The sequence below is a fragment of the Dipodomys ordii genome, unplaced genomic scaffold, assembly GCF_000151885.1.
Source record: "Dipodomys ordii isolate 6190 unplaced genomic scaffold, Dord_2.0 Scaffold95, whole genome shotgun sequence".
In the NCBI taxonomy this organism is placed as follows: Eukaryota; Metazoa; Chordata; class Mammalia; order Rodentia; family Heteromyidae; genus Dipodomys; species Dipodomys ordii.
The window spans coordinates 1,056,408-1,068,414 of record NW_012267311.1 but is presented as its reverse complement, the minus strand read 5'-3'; positions in this window follow the sequence as shown (position 1 = coordinate 1,068,414).

Here is a 12,007-nt window from a genome sequence, read left to right as displayed (position 1 = left end):
AGAAGAAGAAGAAGAAGAAGAAGAAGAAGAAGAAGAAGAAGAAGAAGAAGAAGAAGAAGAAGAAGAAGAAGAAGAAGAAGAAGAAGAAGAAGAAGATACTTTGAATCATTTTAACTAAGTCCCCCTACTAATATAGGATGTTAGCTATAGAAGAAATGCCTGAGTGATTGGGAACTCTGTAATATTGTACAATCATCTTGTTAATCTAAAAATTTCTAAACTATGCTTATTTTAATGAAACTTTGAACTCAGGACCTAGGCACTGTTCCTGAGTCTCTTTGTGCTCAAGGCAAGGACTCTACCACTTGAGCCACAGTGCCACTTCCAGTTTTTGAGTGGTTAATTGGAGATAAAAGTCTCCTGGGGACTGACTTTAAACCATGATCCTCATATCTCAGCCTCCTGAGTAGCTAGGATTATACACATGAGCCACAGGTGCCCAGTTTAATAAAAGTTTAATAAGAACTTGAAAATGAATGTCTATTTATACTGTTTCTGATTGTGTCTGAGGATTCTGATCATCTGTGCTGAGTAAATGTTTTCCTTGGACTTTTTTAAAATTAAAAAATCATCATAAATCTCAGTTTTCACCTAAAAATATGACTCTGTGTGTGTCAACCAGATATAATTTAGGAAATTGTTGAGGAACTCTTACCATCCCTTTATTGCTTTGATAAAGTTTGATTTTAGCAGTAGTGATGTCTAAACTCAGAGTCTTTATCTTGATCTTGCATGTGCTCTAATACTTGATCCAAGTTTCCAGGCCCTTTCAATTATCTTTCAAATGGAGTCTCCATTTACACCTGTTTGGCTTGGACTGTGTTTTGCCTATTTGTGCTTCCTTGTGTTCCTGGAATGTCAAGATTGTACTATGTCAACCAGCCATTGGTCAAGACAAATCCTTTCAAATTATCTGTTCTGTTCTGCATATTATATTTTTCTGGAGCCTGGATTGAATTGTAATTCCTGAATCTCTGCTTCCCAAGTAACCTGTATTTTAGAAAGAGATAAGTCACTGTTATCAGTGGGCTTTGCAAAATTAAAAAAGTATGAATTGTCTTGACAGTAATGTTCTATTGCATACATACATAAAGTGTTTTTTATCTGACAACAGTGGCCCATGCTTGTAATCCTAAGTATTTGGAAAGCATGGATAAGAGAATCATATTTTTGACCAGCTTGGCAAAGTAAAAGAGATTCTATCTCAAAGTAAAAGCTGATACACATATGTGTTGGAGGCAATGTTAGGTGAACTATAATGTAATGGTGGATATAGGTAAAACTGTGAGACCCCTATCTGAAAAATAAATAAAGTGAAAAGAGTTGGGTGTGTGGCTTAAGTGTTAGAAGACAAATGTGCATCTGTGAGTTCAAACCCAAGTAGTACAAAAATTACAAAAGAAATGTGTTATTTCAAAGTTATTTAATGTTAATAAATAACAATGATCCATTTCATGTGACTAGCTTTTAACATATGCAGTATCTCAAATACATGAATGCTCTTTTTTTGAAAGTCTTTGTAGAGCATTAGCGAGATGTTCAGGTGTGAGGGCTCAAGTTCATAGCCATTAGTTTGGAGGAACTGTTTCTTCTGTAGATTTTGTTCCCAAGGTAGCAAAGAGGTGACAAGGTCATTCTATTACAATCAGAAAAGGTGATTTAGTTAATTGGACAATAAGGGAATATGATTAGGAAGATTTTCCATGAAGGTAAGAGGGTTCCACTTAAGGTCCATTTTCCACATCATACTTTCATATTTGAACAAAGATTAATAAAAGAGAGAATGAAAATGAAATATGATTAGAATATTTAGCAGTCTGTTAAAAAGTTAGAATATTTAGCAGTCTGTTAAAAAGTATATGTTATATTGAATTACCAGTTTATTCATTTTATTATTTATTTGAAGGCCTCCTAAATGCATTATAGTTCATTAAACTTGTCTCTTGAACATATACTTATTAGAGTGAACTTTTCAATGTTAAGACATTTCATAATAGAACTTGACCCATCTCATTATATGATGTCTTTTCTTAATAATTTAACAAATATTGTCTTCCTGGTGTGAAATGAGCCAATTAAAGTCATTTGAAAATGCATAATTTTTCTAGTTTGTTATCAATTTTAAATAAAAGTAGTATATAATATCCTACAGCTTAGTGTCTCTATTTGAAAAGATAGTTAATTTTACTGCAATTAGTGTTTCCTTATGACCTTCCCCCATTGAACTGACATTTCTGCTGTTTTGTGTCCTCCACTCTAATTGGTATGATATAGACATAAGAAATTATGATGAAGAATTCTACCCTCTAGTCAGTTTTATGAACTCTGAATAAAATTTATTCAATACCTTTCATTCTTTCTTGCTTGCTACTATAAATTATAAATGTATTAACACTGAAGATCACATATGTATTTTTAGTGTAAAGCTATCCAAAAATAGTCTAGCTTTAATAGTTCTCAGAGAATGAGACTGCACTTAGAAGTTACAACAAAAACAAAAATAAAACCCTAAAGATAATAAATTTTTACTGCTCTTTTGTTATTATTATTATTATTTCTGTTGTTATTGTAAAAGAGGTGTACACACGTTATAGTTACATACGTTAGGTAATGAATACATTTCTATCTGAACAGTGTTCCCTCTTCTCTCATTTTCTCCCAGTTTTTCCCTACCCCCCAAGTTGCATAGTTCATGAAAAATATATTCTTAAGGAGTCAGTTAATAATTTTGATCCAGTAGTCATACTTTCCCTAGGATTGTCAGAGACTAAAACAATGAAAATGTGAAGATGGCCTACCTTTTAAAATCCTGCCTGAATCCCTGGAGCTTGACAAGTTGATGTGTGATGTGTCGAAAGCCTAGATGTCTTACTAAATCATTCCTTTCAATGAGAATGTGTTATGAGGATGACAGAAGCATGGATATCATGACAACTAAGACCAGATAGGCTATTTGCTGATTCAGCGTCCTGCCTGGAGCTCAGAAATGAAAGGAATGTAGTCACATGAATTAGTCCAGAAGGTTGGTTTAGCATCTTTCTTAAAATTGAGTATCAAAAACTTCCCAAATGAACACCCTGGTTTTTTTCTTTATATCTTTTCTTGTAATGTTTGAATAAAGGAAGTTTTCTATTTTCCTCAAATTAGACCATAAATGATGAAAATACAAAATATAAGAAATTATGTAAAAGGAAATCAAAGCAGAATTTAGGAAGTGGAAAAACTTCCCATGCTCCTGGATTGGAAGGATCAACATCGTGAAAATGGCAATACTTCCCAAGGCTAACTACAAATTCAATGCGATACCTATCAATATTCCAACCTCATTCTTCAATGAAATAGAAGAAACAATCCAAAAGTTCATCTGGAACAATAAAAGACCCCAACTAGCAAAAACAATCCTTAACAGAAGGAACAGTGCCAGTAGAATATCAATACCATATTTCAAACTCTACTGCAAAGCCGTAGTAATCAAAACAGCTTGTTACTGGCACAAGAACAGACCTCAGGACCAATGGAATAGAATTGAAAACCCAGAAATGAATCTACAGATCTACAGCCATCTAATCTTCGATAAGGGAGCTAAAAACATAGAATGGAAGAAAGACAGCCTCTTCAGTAAATGGTGCTGTAAAAATTGGTTAATCACATGTAGTAAACTAAAGCTAGATACTTATATATCACCCTGCACCAGAATCAACTCTAAATGGATCAAAGACCTCAGAGTCTTACAGGACAGAATAGGAGAAACCCTAAGTCTCCTTGGCACAAGCCAAAATTTTCTTAATAGAGACCCAGAAACACAACAAATCAAAGAAAGGTTGGACAAATGCAATTGCATGAAATTGCTGAGCTTTTGCATGGCAAAGGACATAGTTAGCAAGATCAATAGAAAACTCACGGAGTGGGAGAAGATCTTCACTAACCATACAACGGACAAGGGTCTCATATCTACAATATACCTGGAACCCAAGAAAATTAAATCCTCCAAAAACAAATCATCAAAGAAACAACTGCCCAATAAATAAGTGGGCTAAAGATTTAAAAAGAAACTTCTCTGAAGAGGAAATAAGAATGGCCAATAGACACATGTAGAAATGCTCAACTTCACTAGCCTTAAAAGAAGTGCAAATCAAAACAACACTGAGATTCCACCTTACCCCAGTTAGAATGGCTACAATCAATAACTCTAATAGCAACAGATGCTGGAGGGGATGTGGACAGAAGGCAACTTTACTGCATTGTTGGTGGGAGTGTAAACTTGTTCAACCACTTTGGAAAGCACTATGGAGGTTCCTCAAAAGACTCCACATAGAGCTCCCGTATGACCCAAGAATCTCACTTTTGGGCATTTACCCAAATGATCACAAACAAGAACATACTAAAGCTACCAGCACAACTATGTTTATTGTACATTATTCACCATAACTAAGATATGGACCAACCCAGGTGCCCCTCAGTAGATGAATGGATCAAGAAAATTTGGTATATATACACAATGGAATTCTATATCTCCATCAATAAGAACAGAAAAACATGGAAAGAATTATATTGAGTGAAGTAATCCAGGCCCAAAAAAACACAGGTCCCATGGTTTCCCTTATTTGCAATAACTATTATATGTCTGGGACAAGCAGAAAAGATCAAAAGCTATGTACATATGACCAAATAAGATGATGTTAAGTGACATGAACCCAAAGATAAGGGAACAAGTGTTTTTTTTCTTTCTTGCTATTGTTTCTAAGATATTTATAATGTGCTATGTGATTTTTTTTTGTTGCTTTGTATGTTCCTCTCCCACAGTATAACCCCTGTTTTCACTGTATTTGATGTCGGTGCCCTGCATCTTGTATATACACTTTTCTAATTTAGGGAGGGGATGAGAAAACAAAAATGCTTAAATAGGGATACAGGTTGACCCATTTTAACAATGAGATGTAGAAGACATTATGTTGAAAAACGAACTTAGAACTTAGGTGGGGTGGTGAGAGGAGTGTAGTTGAGGAGGTGGGAGGGAAGGGATGGTAGGGGAAAAACAAAGGAGGAGGCAACAATGCTTTAAAAGAAATGTACTCATTACCTTGCTTATGTAACTGTAACCCCTTTGTACAGTATTTTTACAATAAAAACATTTAAAAAAGAAATCATACAAGGCTGTCTGGAGGAAAGGGTGTACTTTCATGCAGTTCTTGGGAGAAAGGTTTGTAGCTTATGTCTAATTCTATACCTATCCACAGTTCTCCAAATGCATTTCTATGCATTGGATTTGATTTCTTTAATTATCTTGTTGTAAGGAAATTCATTTGCAAGAAATAGAGAAGCAAGACAATCCTCCAACTCTCCAATAAAGACCCATAACTGGGTCTTTTAAGTTGTGGCTTCTGTATCTTCCAAACAACAATCTGAAAACCTTTACTACCACAGGTGAATTTTGTTTTTTATTTTTCCCTTTTGGAAATACTTGGCTCATTTCATTCACCACTTGTTCATACATATAGAAATAGCCCCAATGAAAGGAGAAAAATACAGTGATGTCTAAAATAGTTGGTGTTATGAGAACTTGTAAGAATTATATTTTGACTATATTCTTTTTGATTTCTTTGCTTTTAAACTTTTCTGTGCTTGTTTCTCCCCCACTGCCACCCCCACCCCCGTCTCCACAGAACTTTCAAAGTTGAAGCTTCTGAATTAGGTGTTGTAATTACTTCTGATTAATATAGAATCCCATTAAGCATCTTAAGTTGGTTCATTTTCTTCTCACTAAAATTATTCAATTGTCAAATAAATAGTGATAAGGTTAAGAGCTCTAGTCATCATGAACATGTCAAAATCTGTATTCTTACTTATGAATATTTGCTGTTAAATGCTAGCGAACAATTTAATGGAAGGCCATTATGTTTTAAAATCTTTGAGCAGGTATATGTTTCATATTTTAAAAATAAAACCTTGGTGGAAAGTGCTAAATAACAAATATATTTTTGTGTATATATTTATTGTCAAATTTGTGTCAGTCCTAAACAGTCATACTTCACAGAAAACTCAGTGATGTGAATTCCAGTTCAATAATTGTCTTAATTTAGGAAGATCTTTCCATTTTGCTACAATAATGTACTTTTTGCCTACTTCATAAGTATTTTATATCTTGCCTAATTGACATCAGAATAAAAGGAAATTATGCTTCCCATGGTAAATTTCGGTTTTGCTTTGCCTCTATCATCTTCTGTAGCTGAATTCTCTGCCATTTGCTACAAGATGGCTAAAATAAAGTAGTTTCTCAACGAGCCATGACCACTTCTGACAATTGACCTTCCTCTAACTCAACTTTATTGGTAGGGTTCTGACTACTGAATGTATTTCAATCCACACCATCCAAATTCTTTTTACTGACAATGGTAATAAACAACTGTTATTTATTTCAAGCCTTTCTTTCCAAATCACCTTTGTGTTACTGGTCCCTTTAAGCTTCTAGCCCTCCATCATCTTCTGGCTCACATCCTGCTTCATAGCCACAGTCTTTTCCTGAGCTTTTATTTTGCTTTCTTTTTTCCTCTACATTATTCATCAAATGATTTTTTAAAAATTAAAGTTCAGTGTTTAAAAATGAAAGATATAAAGCTGGCAAAGTAGCTCAGTGGTAGAGTGCTTTCCTTGCATGCATGAGACCCTGGGTTCAATTCCTCAGCACTATATAAGCAGAAAAAGCCTGAACTGGCTCTGTGAGTCAAGTGGTAGAGAGCTAGCCTTGAGCTGAAGAGTGGAGGGTAAGTGCTCAGGCCCAGAGCTCTGGCCCCATGACCAACAACAACAGCAACAAAAAATCAAAGTTATACAAGTGAATTTTAGATTTGGAATCATTAACTCCTAACCAAGCTTCAAATTGATATATTTAATTATGCATATATTTAAGTTTTAAGTATTGCTATGTGAATCTCTCTCATGCTCAGTCATTTTATTTTTATTGCTGAGGATACAAACAGATCATCATTGAGTCTTTTCCTTTCTATACACAGTACTTCTGAACTGCACCTGAGGTGTGCCAAAACAAAAACACTGTCATACCTCTCACAGGCATCTGCCTGATTAATTTCTCAGCCTCCCTTCTTACATTATTTTCCCATTTACTCCATCTCATCCAGGATGACATTTCCCAAGAAAATCTGATCATGGTCTTTAAATGTGAGACACTTTTTATACCAGTGTTACCTCCTACTTCTTTCTTGTTATCTCATAATTTTCTAACAACTTTGAACTTCTTGCTATTCCAAAACATGCCATGTTGTTTTCCTGTGCATGATTTTGCTGCTCATTTTTTTACTGTTATAGTTCATCTTATCATGGGTGTCTACCCAGCTGGTAGCTTCCTGTGCTTCAGATCTTCTTGAAATATCATTTCCTTAGATGGACTGTCTCCAACATCTCTGTAAAACCTGTTGCTCAAAACTAGTAAGGCAATCATATTTCCATGCAGATATCAACAGTGAAATTTACAATAACTATTAATTTCTTTCTTCTCTTTTGGAAGTGTTGGTGAAGGCTAGTTATAGTATGTCAGGACAAAGTAAGAAAACGTAGGGAAAAAAGAAAGAAATATTTTCTGCTCCCCATGCAACTGATGAGAGTTAATTATTTTGTAAATTGTGTTACTTACATGGCACCCTAGGAATTCTATGATACTTGGTCTCATTTTGGTTATATTCTATACTGCCAGAGATTAGGACAGAACTTCATACCCAGTAGGTGATTAAAAAATATTTGTTGAATGATAATCAATGATCATATTTTCAAGTATCTGATTCAAGATGAATTGAATAAATGTTTTGAAATCACATGTATTAATTCTGTACTAAAAATATGTTGGGGGGAGATATCCTGGGGCTTGAACTGTGGGCCTGGGCACTGTCCCTGAGCTTCTGTGGCTCAAGTCTAGAGCCCTACCACCTGAGCTACAATGCCACTTCTGGCCTTTTCTGAGTAGTTAATTGGAGATAAGAGTCTCACAGACTTTTCAGCCTGGGCTGACTTTCAATATCAATCCTCAGATCTCAAATCTCTTGAGTAGCTGATAATAGACACAATAATAGAATTGACGTATAGCTGTTTCAATTTTTTGTTATATTTTTGTTATCTCTAAGTAGTTGTACAAACAAGTTGCCATTCAACAAACAGTTTAGCAATGCAGTGCATCTTGATCAGAGTCACCCCTTTTATCATTCTCATTCTTTCTTTCCAACGCTATTCCTCCCTTCAATTTACTTAATTTTGTAGGATATGTAGTTGATCTTACAATGGCCTCTTCCCCTTTCTTCATCATCGCCCCACTTTGACCCTGCTCCCCACTTTTCAAGTACACATTTTGTGGTATTTACTTTGTTGGACTGTGACCCTTTCTAAGGAATTTTACCATTTGAATTATCCCTGAATATACCCTATTTCAGTTAATCTATTTCTGTACACTAGCATACAACCTGTACGTGTTTACTTATACATAAATACATTCATTCTATCATTCAGATATGAGTGAAAACATGCATCCTTTGTGTCTATGGCCTGACTTAGTTCATATAATATGCTTTTTTTCAGGTCATTCTATTTTTGTGCAAATGATATATCATTTTTTTAAATTTCAGACAAGTAGTAAGATTCCATTGTGTATGTACACTGTATTTTCTTGATAATTTGTCCATAGATGGGATTCTGGACTGCTTCCATGCTTTGGCTGTGGTAAAAACACCACAGTGAACATGGATGTGAAGGTAGCTTTGTTTCACTCTAGTTTTTAACCTTTTAGATAAATTCATGAGAGTGAAATTGATATATTATAGGGTAGTTCTATGTTTTTGTTTTTGAAGAACCTTCATGTTCCTGCCAGAGTGTGTGAGCAAGTTTATGTTCCCACCAACAATGTATGAACTGTTCCTTTTGTTGTTTGTACTCTTGATAATGGCCATTCAAACTAGGGTGAGATGGAATCATAGAGATGATTTCCTGTATAACAAAAGGCATTGACCATTTCTTCATGTGTCTATTTCTGTATGCCAACAATGAGAAGATTTAAGTCTTAAATCAAGGATGTAACTCTATTTGCAATAGTCACCAAGAAAAAGAAATAAAATACCTAGAAATCAATCTGAAGGATGAGTTGGCAAAATTAGTATCATGAAAATAATATTTCTCAAAGCAATCTACAAATTCAATTCAATACTCAAAATTCCAGTAACATTTTTCACTGAGAGAAAACCCCAAAATCCACATGGAACCAAAATAGACCCCAAATTGCCAGTACCTGAGCAAGAAAAATAGTTATGCTGGAGGTACAGCAATTATACTCCATTTTTTTAAAGTTTGAAATGTTTTGGCACTTAAAGGAAAAGCTATTATTATTTTCTGAAATCCATGAATGTCTCTGAAATAGAGAGCCTTTATTAAATATCACATCTGCTGCACCTTGCTATTAGAGTTCTCAACTCCAAAAACTATTAAAAGTAACTTTTAATTGCTTACAAGTTACCCTAGCAACAATACTTCATGTAGTAGCCTTAGCAAACTGAAACATATTAAAAACTGTCAATGAAATGTGAAAATGGCCAGGCGTTGATGGTTCATGCCTATAATCCTAGCTACTCAGCAACTCAGGAAGCTGATATCTGAGAATTATGGTTCAAAGCCAGCTCAGGATAGATAGTCCATGAGACTCATTTCCAATTAACTATCAAAAAGCTGTAAGTGAAACTGTGGCCCAAGTGGTAGAGTACTAGCCTTGAGCAAAGCTCAGAGACAGTGCCCAGGCCCTCTGTTCACCCTAGGAGGAGCAATAGACACAAACACATTTTTTTATCTTTAGAAAAAGACTTCAAAGAAGTGTTTTTTTTAAGCATTGATGTCACATAATAATGTGCAAAACATAGAGTGACTGGTTTGGAGGAGAAAGAACTTGTCTTGAATGCAAATATCCTAAATGCCAAATAGTGTGACAGGCAGAATCTAGACAAAATGGCGTTAAATTGTTCCACCAGTTCTTATTGTGCTTGCATTCCCTTTCTGAATCAGAACCTGTGTTGCAAAGAGGCAAGAAACTGGAACAAGATTACAAAGGTTTCCAGCCAGGAATACCATATTGAAGTTCAATTCTCATGTCCATGACCAGCGCTGCATAATGAGGATAGGACTGTATAGTGTGACAAACACATTCATTTAAAAATATGAATACACCCATTCTGGCAAGACTGTGTATCTAGAAAATGACTTGCTGTATTGAGCTCTGTATCCTGACATGTTATTTTTCCTTTCAGTATAACAATGTATCCCAAAAATGTGTTTTAATAGTTGAAGGTAAATGCCTTATAACCCAGATATTCTAACACATGTATAAACTTGTGACTTCAGGAAAATTGCTGCCATCTCTATTCCAACTACTTGCCCACATTTCTAATAATGTCTGGAACACTGAAAAGAAATTCAGTTGTATTGCAAAGTGTCAGTATTAGTGCTCTCCACACAGTATGATTGCTCATCTGCAAATCAATATTCTAAGTAACCAGGGTATTTAAAAGAGAATTACTTCATTATTTCTAATATATTTCTAATATACTACTAATATATTACCATAGAATGTTATGTGATTAAGCTAATAAAGTCTTATTTGAATATATTCAATATAACAAGAACTGAGGTGAGTTTCATGAAACCGTGAAAATAAGAATTGTTTTCGGTTTGTATGGAACTTAAATCTATAAAGTAATGTGAGTAGAAAGATTAAACACAATTCATGTAGTTCCATGTGTTATGCCATAAACTTACTATAACAGGATGCATTATCATGTAGGAAGGAACCTTTTCTAGTATTTGTTTCTCTCATAAAACTATCCAGTAACAAACATAAAGGCTTATAGAGTTCTGGTTTGAAAGTGTGAATTCTGACTCCAAATACCACCTTTGCCTCTTGGTTTAGAGTTTCTGAATTTTAAATTTATAAAATTTATGAAAGTTAATATCAATATTCTACACTTTAAATCTAAAACGATGAAAGAAAACATGCAAGATCACAAAATGGGTTTTCAAAATTAGTGATAGTCTTTAGTTTGCATAGTGAAGTGTGATTTACTTTAACTACCGAAGAAATTTGATCATCTGAAATGTGTTAATATTTTATGTCAAGTGTTTCTTTGTCCCTTTGGTAAATATGTACATTTTTACATGAGTAAAATCAATAAGCATATCAAACAAAACTGAAGGCATTTGACATGATCATCAAGTATTAATGATAATATTTATGGTTAATTTTCTCCAATTAGTGTTTACTGAAATGACAGTGTTAAAGTGCTCTAGTTTCAAAGCAAGACAACTTGGTTTTATGATCTAATAAAGATATTTATCTGTCAGATATTAAAAAATTCTTTGTGAGCTTATAGTCTCTCATATTTAGCATAATACTAATGATATATTATGATCACTCTGAAGATGTAAAAGTGATATTTATTAGAAAAAGTTCATTTCTTATTTAAATGTTCACTGCTCTGACTCAGTTTCTTTGGATTACTTACATTACCAACTGGAAAAAAGAAAGCTCTATGAAGTCACAACTTTTGTTAATTGTACATAATTTATTGCTTTTATTAACTTAAATTAGAAACACATATCAATTACAGAACAATTAGTGAAAGAACATTGTTATAATAAATAAGAAATAGGGCTATTCACTAAATCTTTTCCATTCCATACATATATCTAACTGTCCTTGCATGGATTCATTCATGAGTTACTTAACAACCAAATATTTAGATATCACTACATTGAGATTACAACCCAGGAAAGCAAACTAATCCCTATATTCTGAAACAAGAAGAACAAATTATTTTGTTAACTAGATCCATCCTTTACTTGAAATTCAAATTTCTGTTTTTAATATATTTTTAAATAATATTTTTATTGTGAAAATACTGTGCAGGGGTTACAATCCCATTAGCAAAGTAATGAGTACATTTCTTAGCAAGCATTGTTGCCTCCTCCT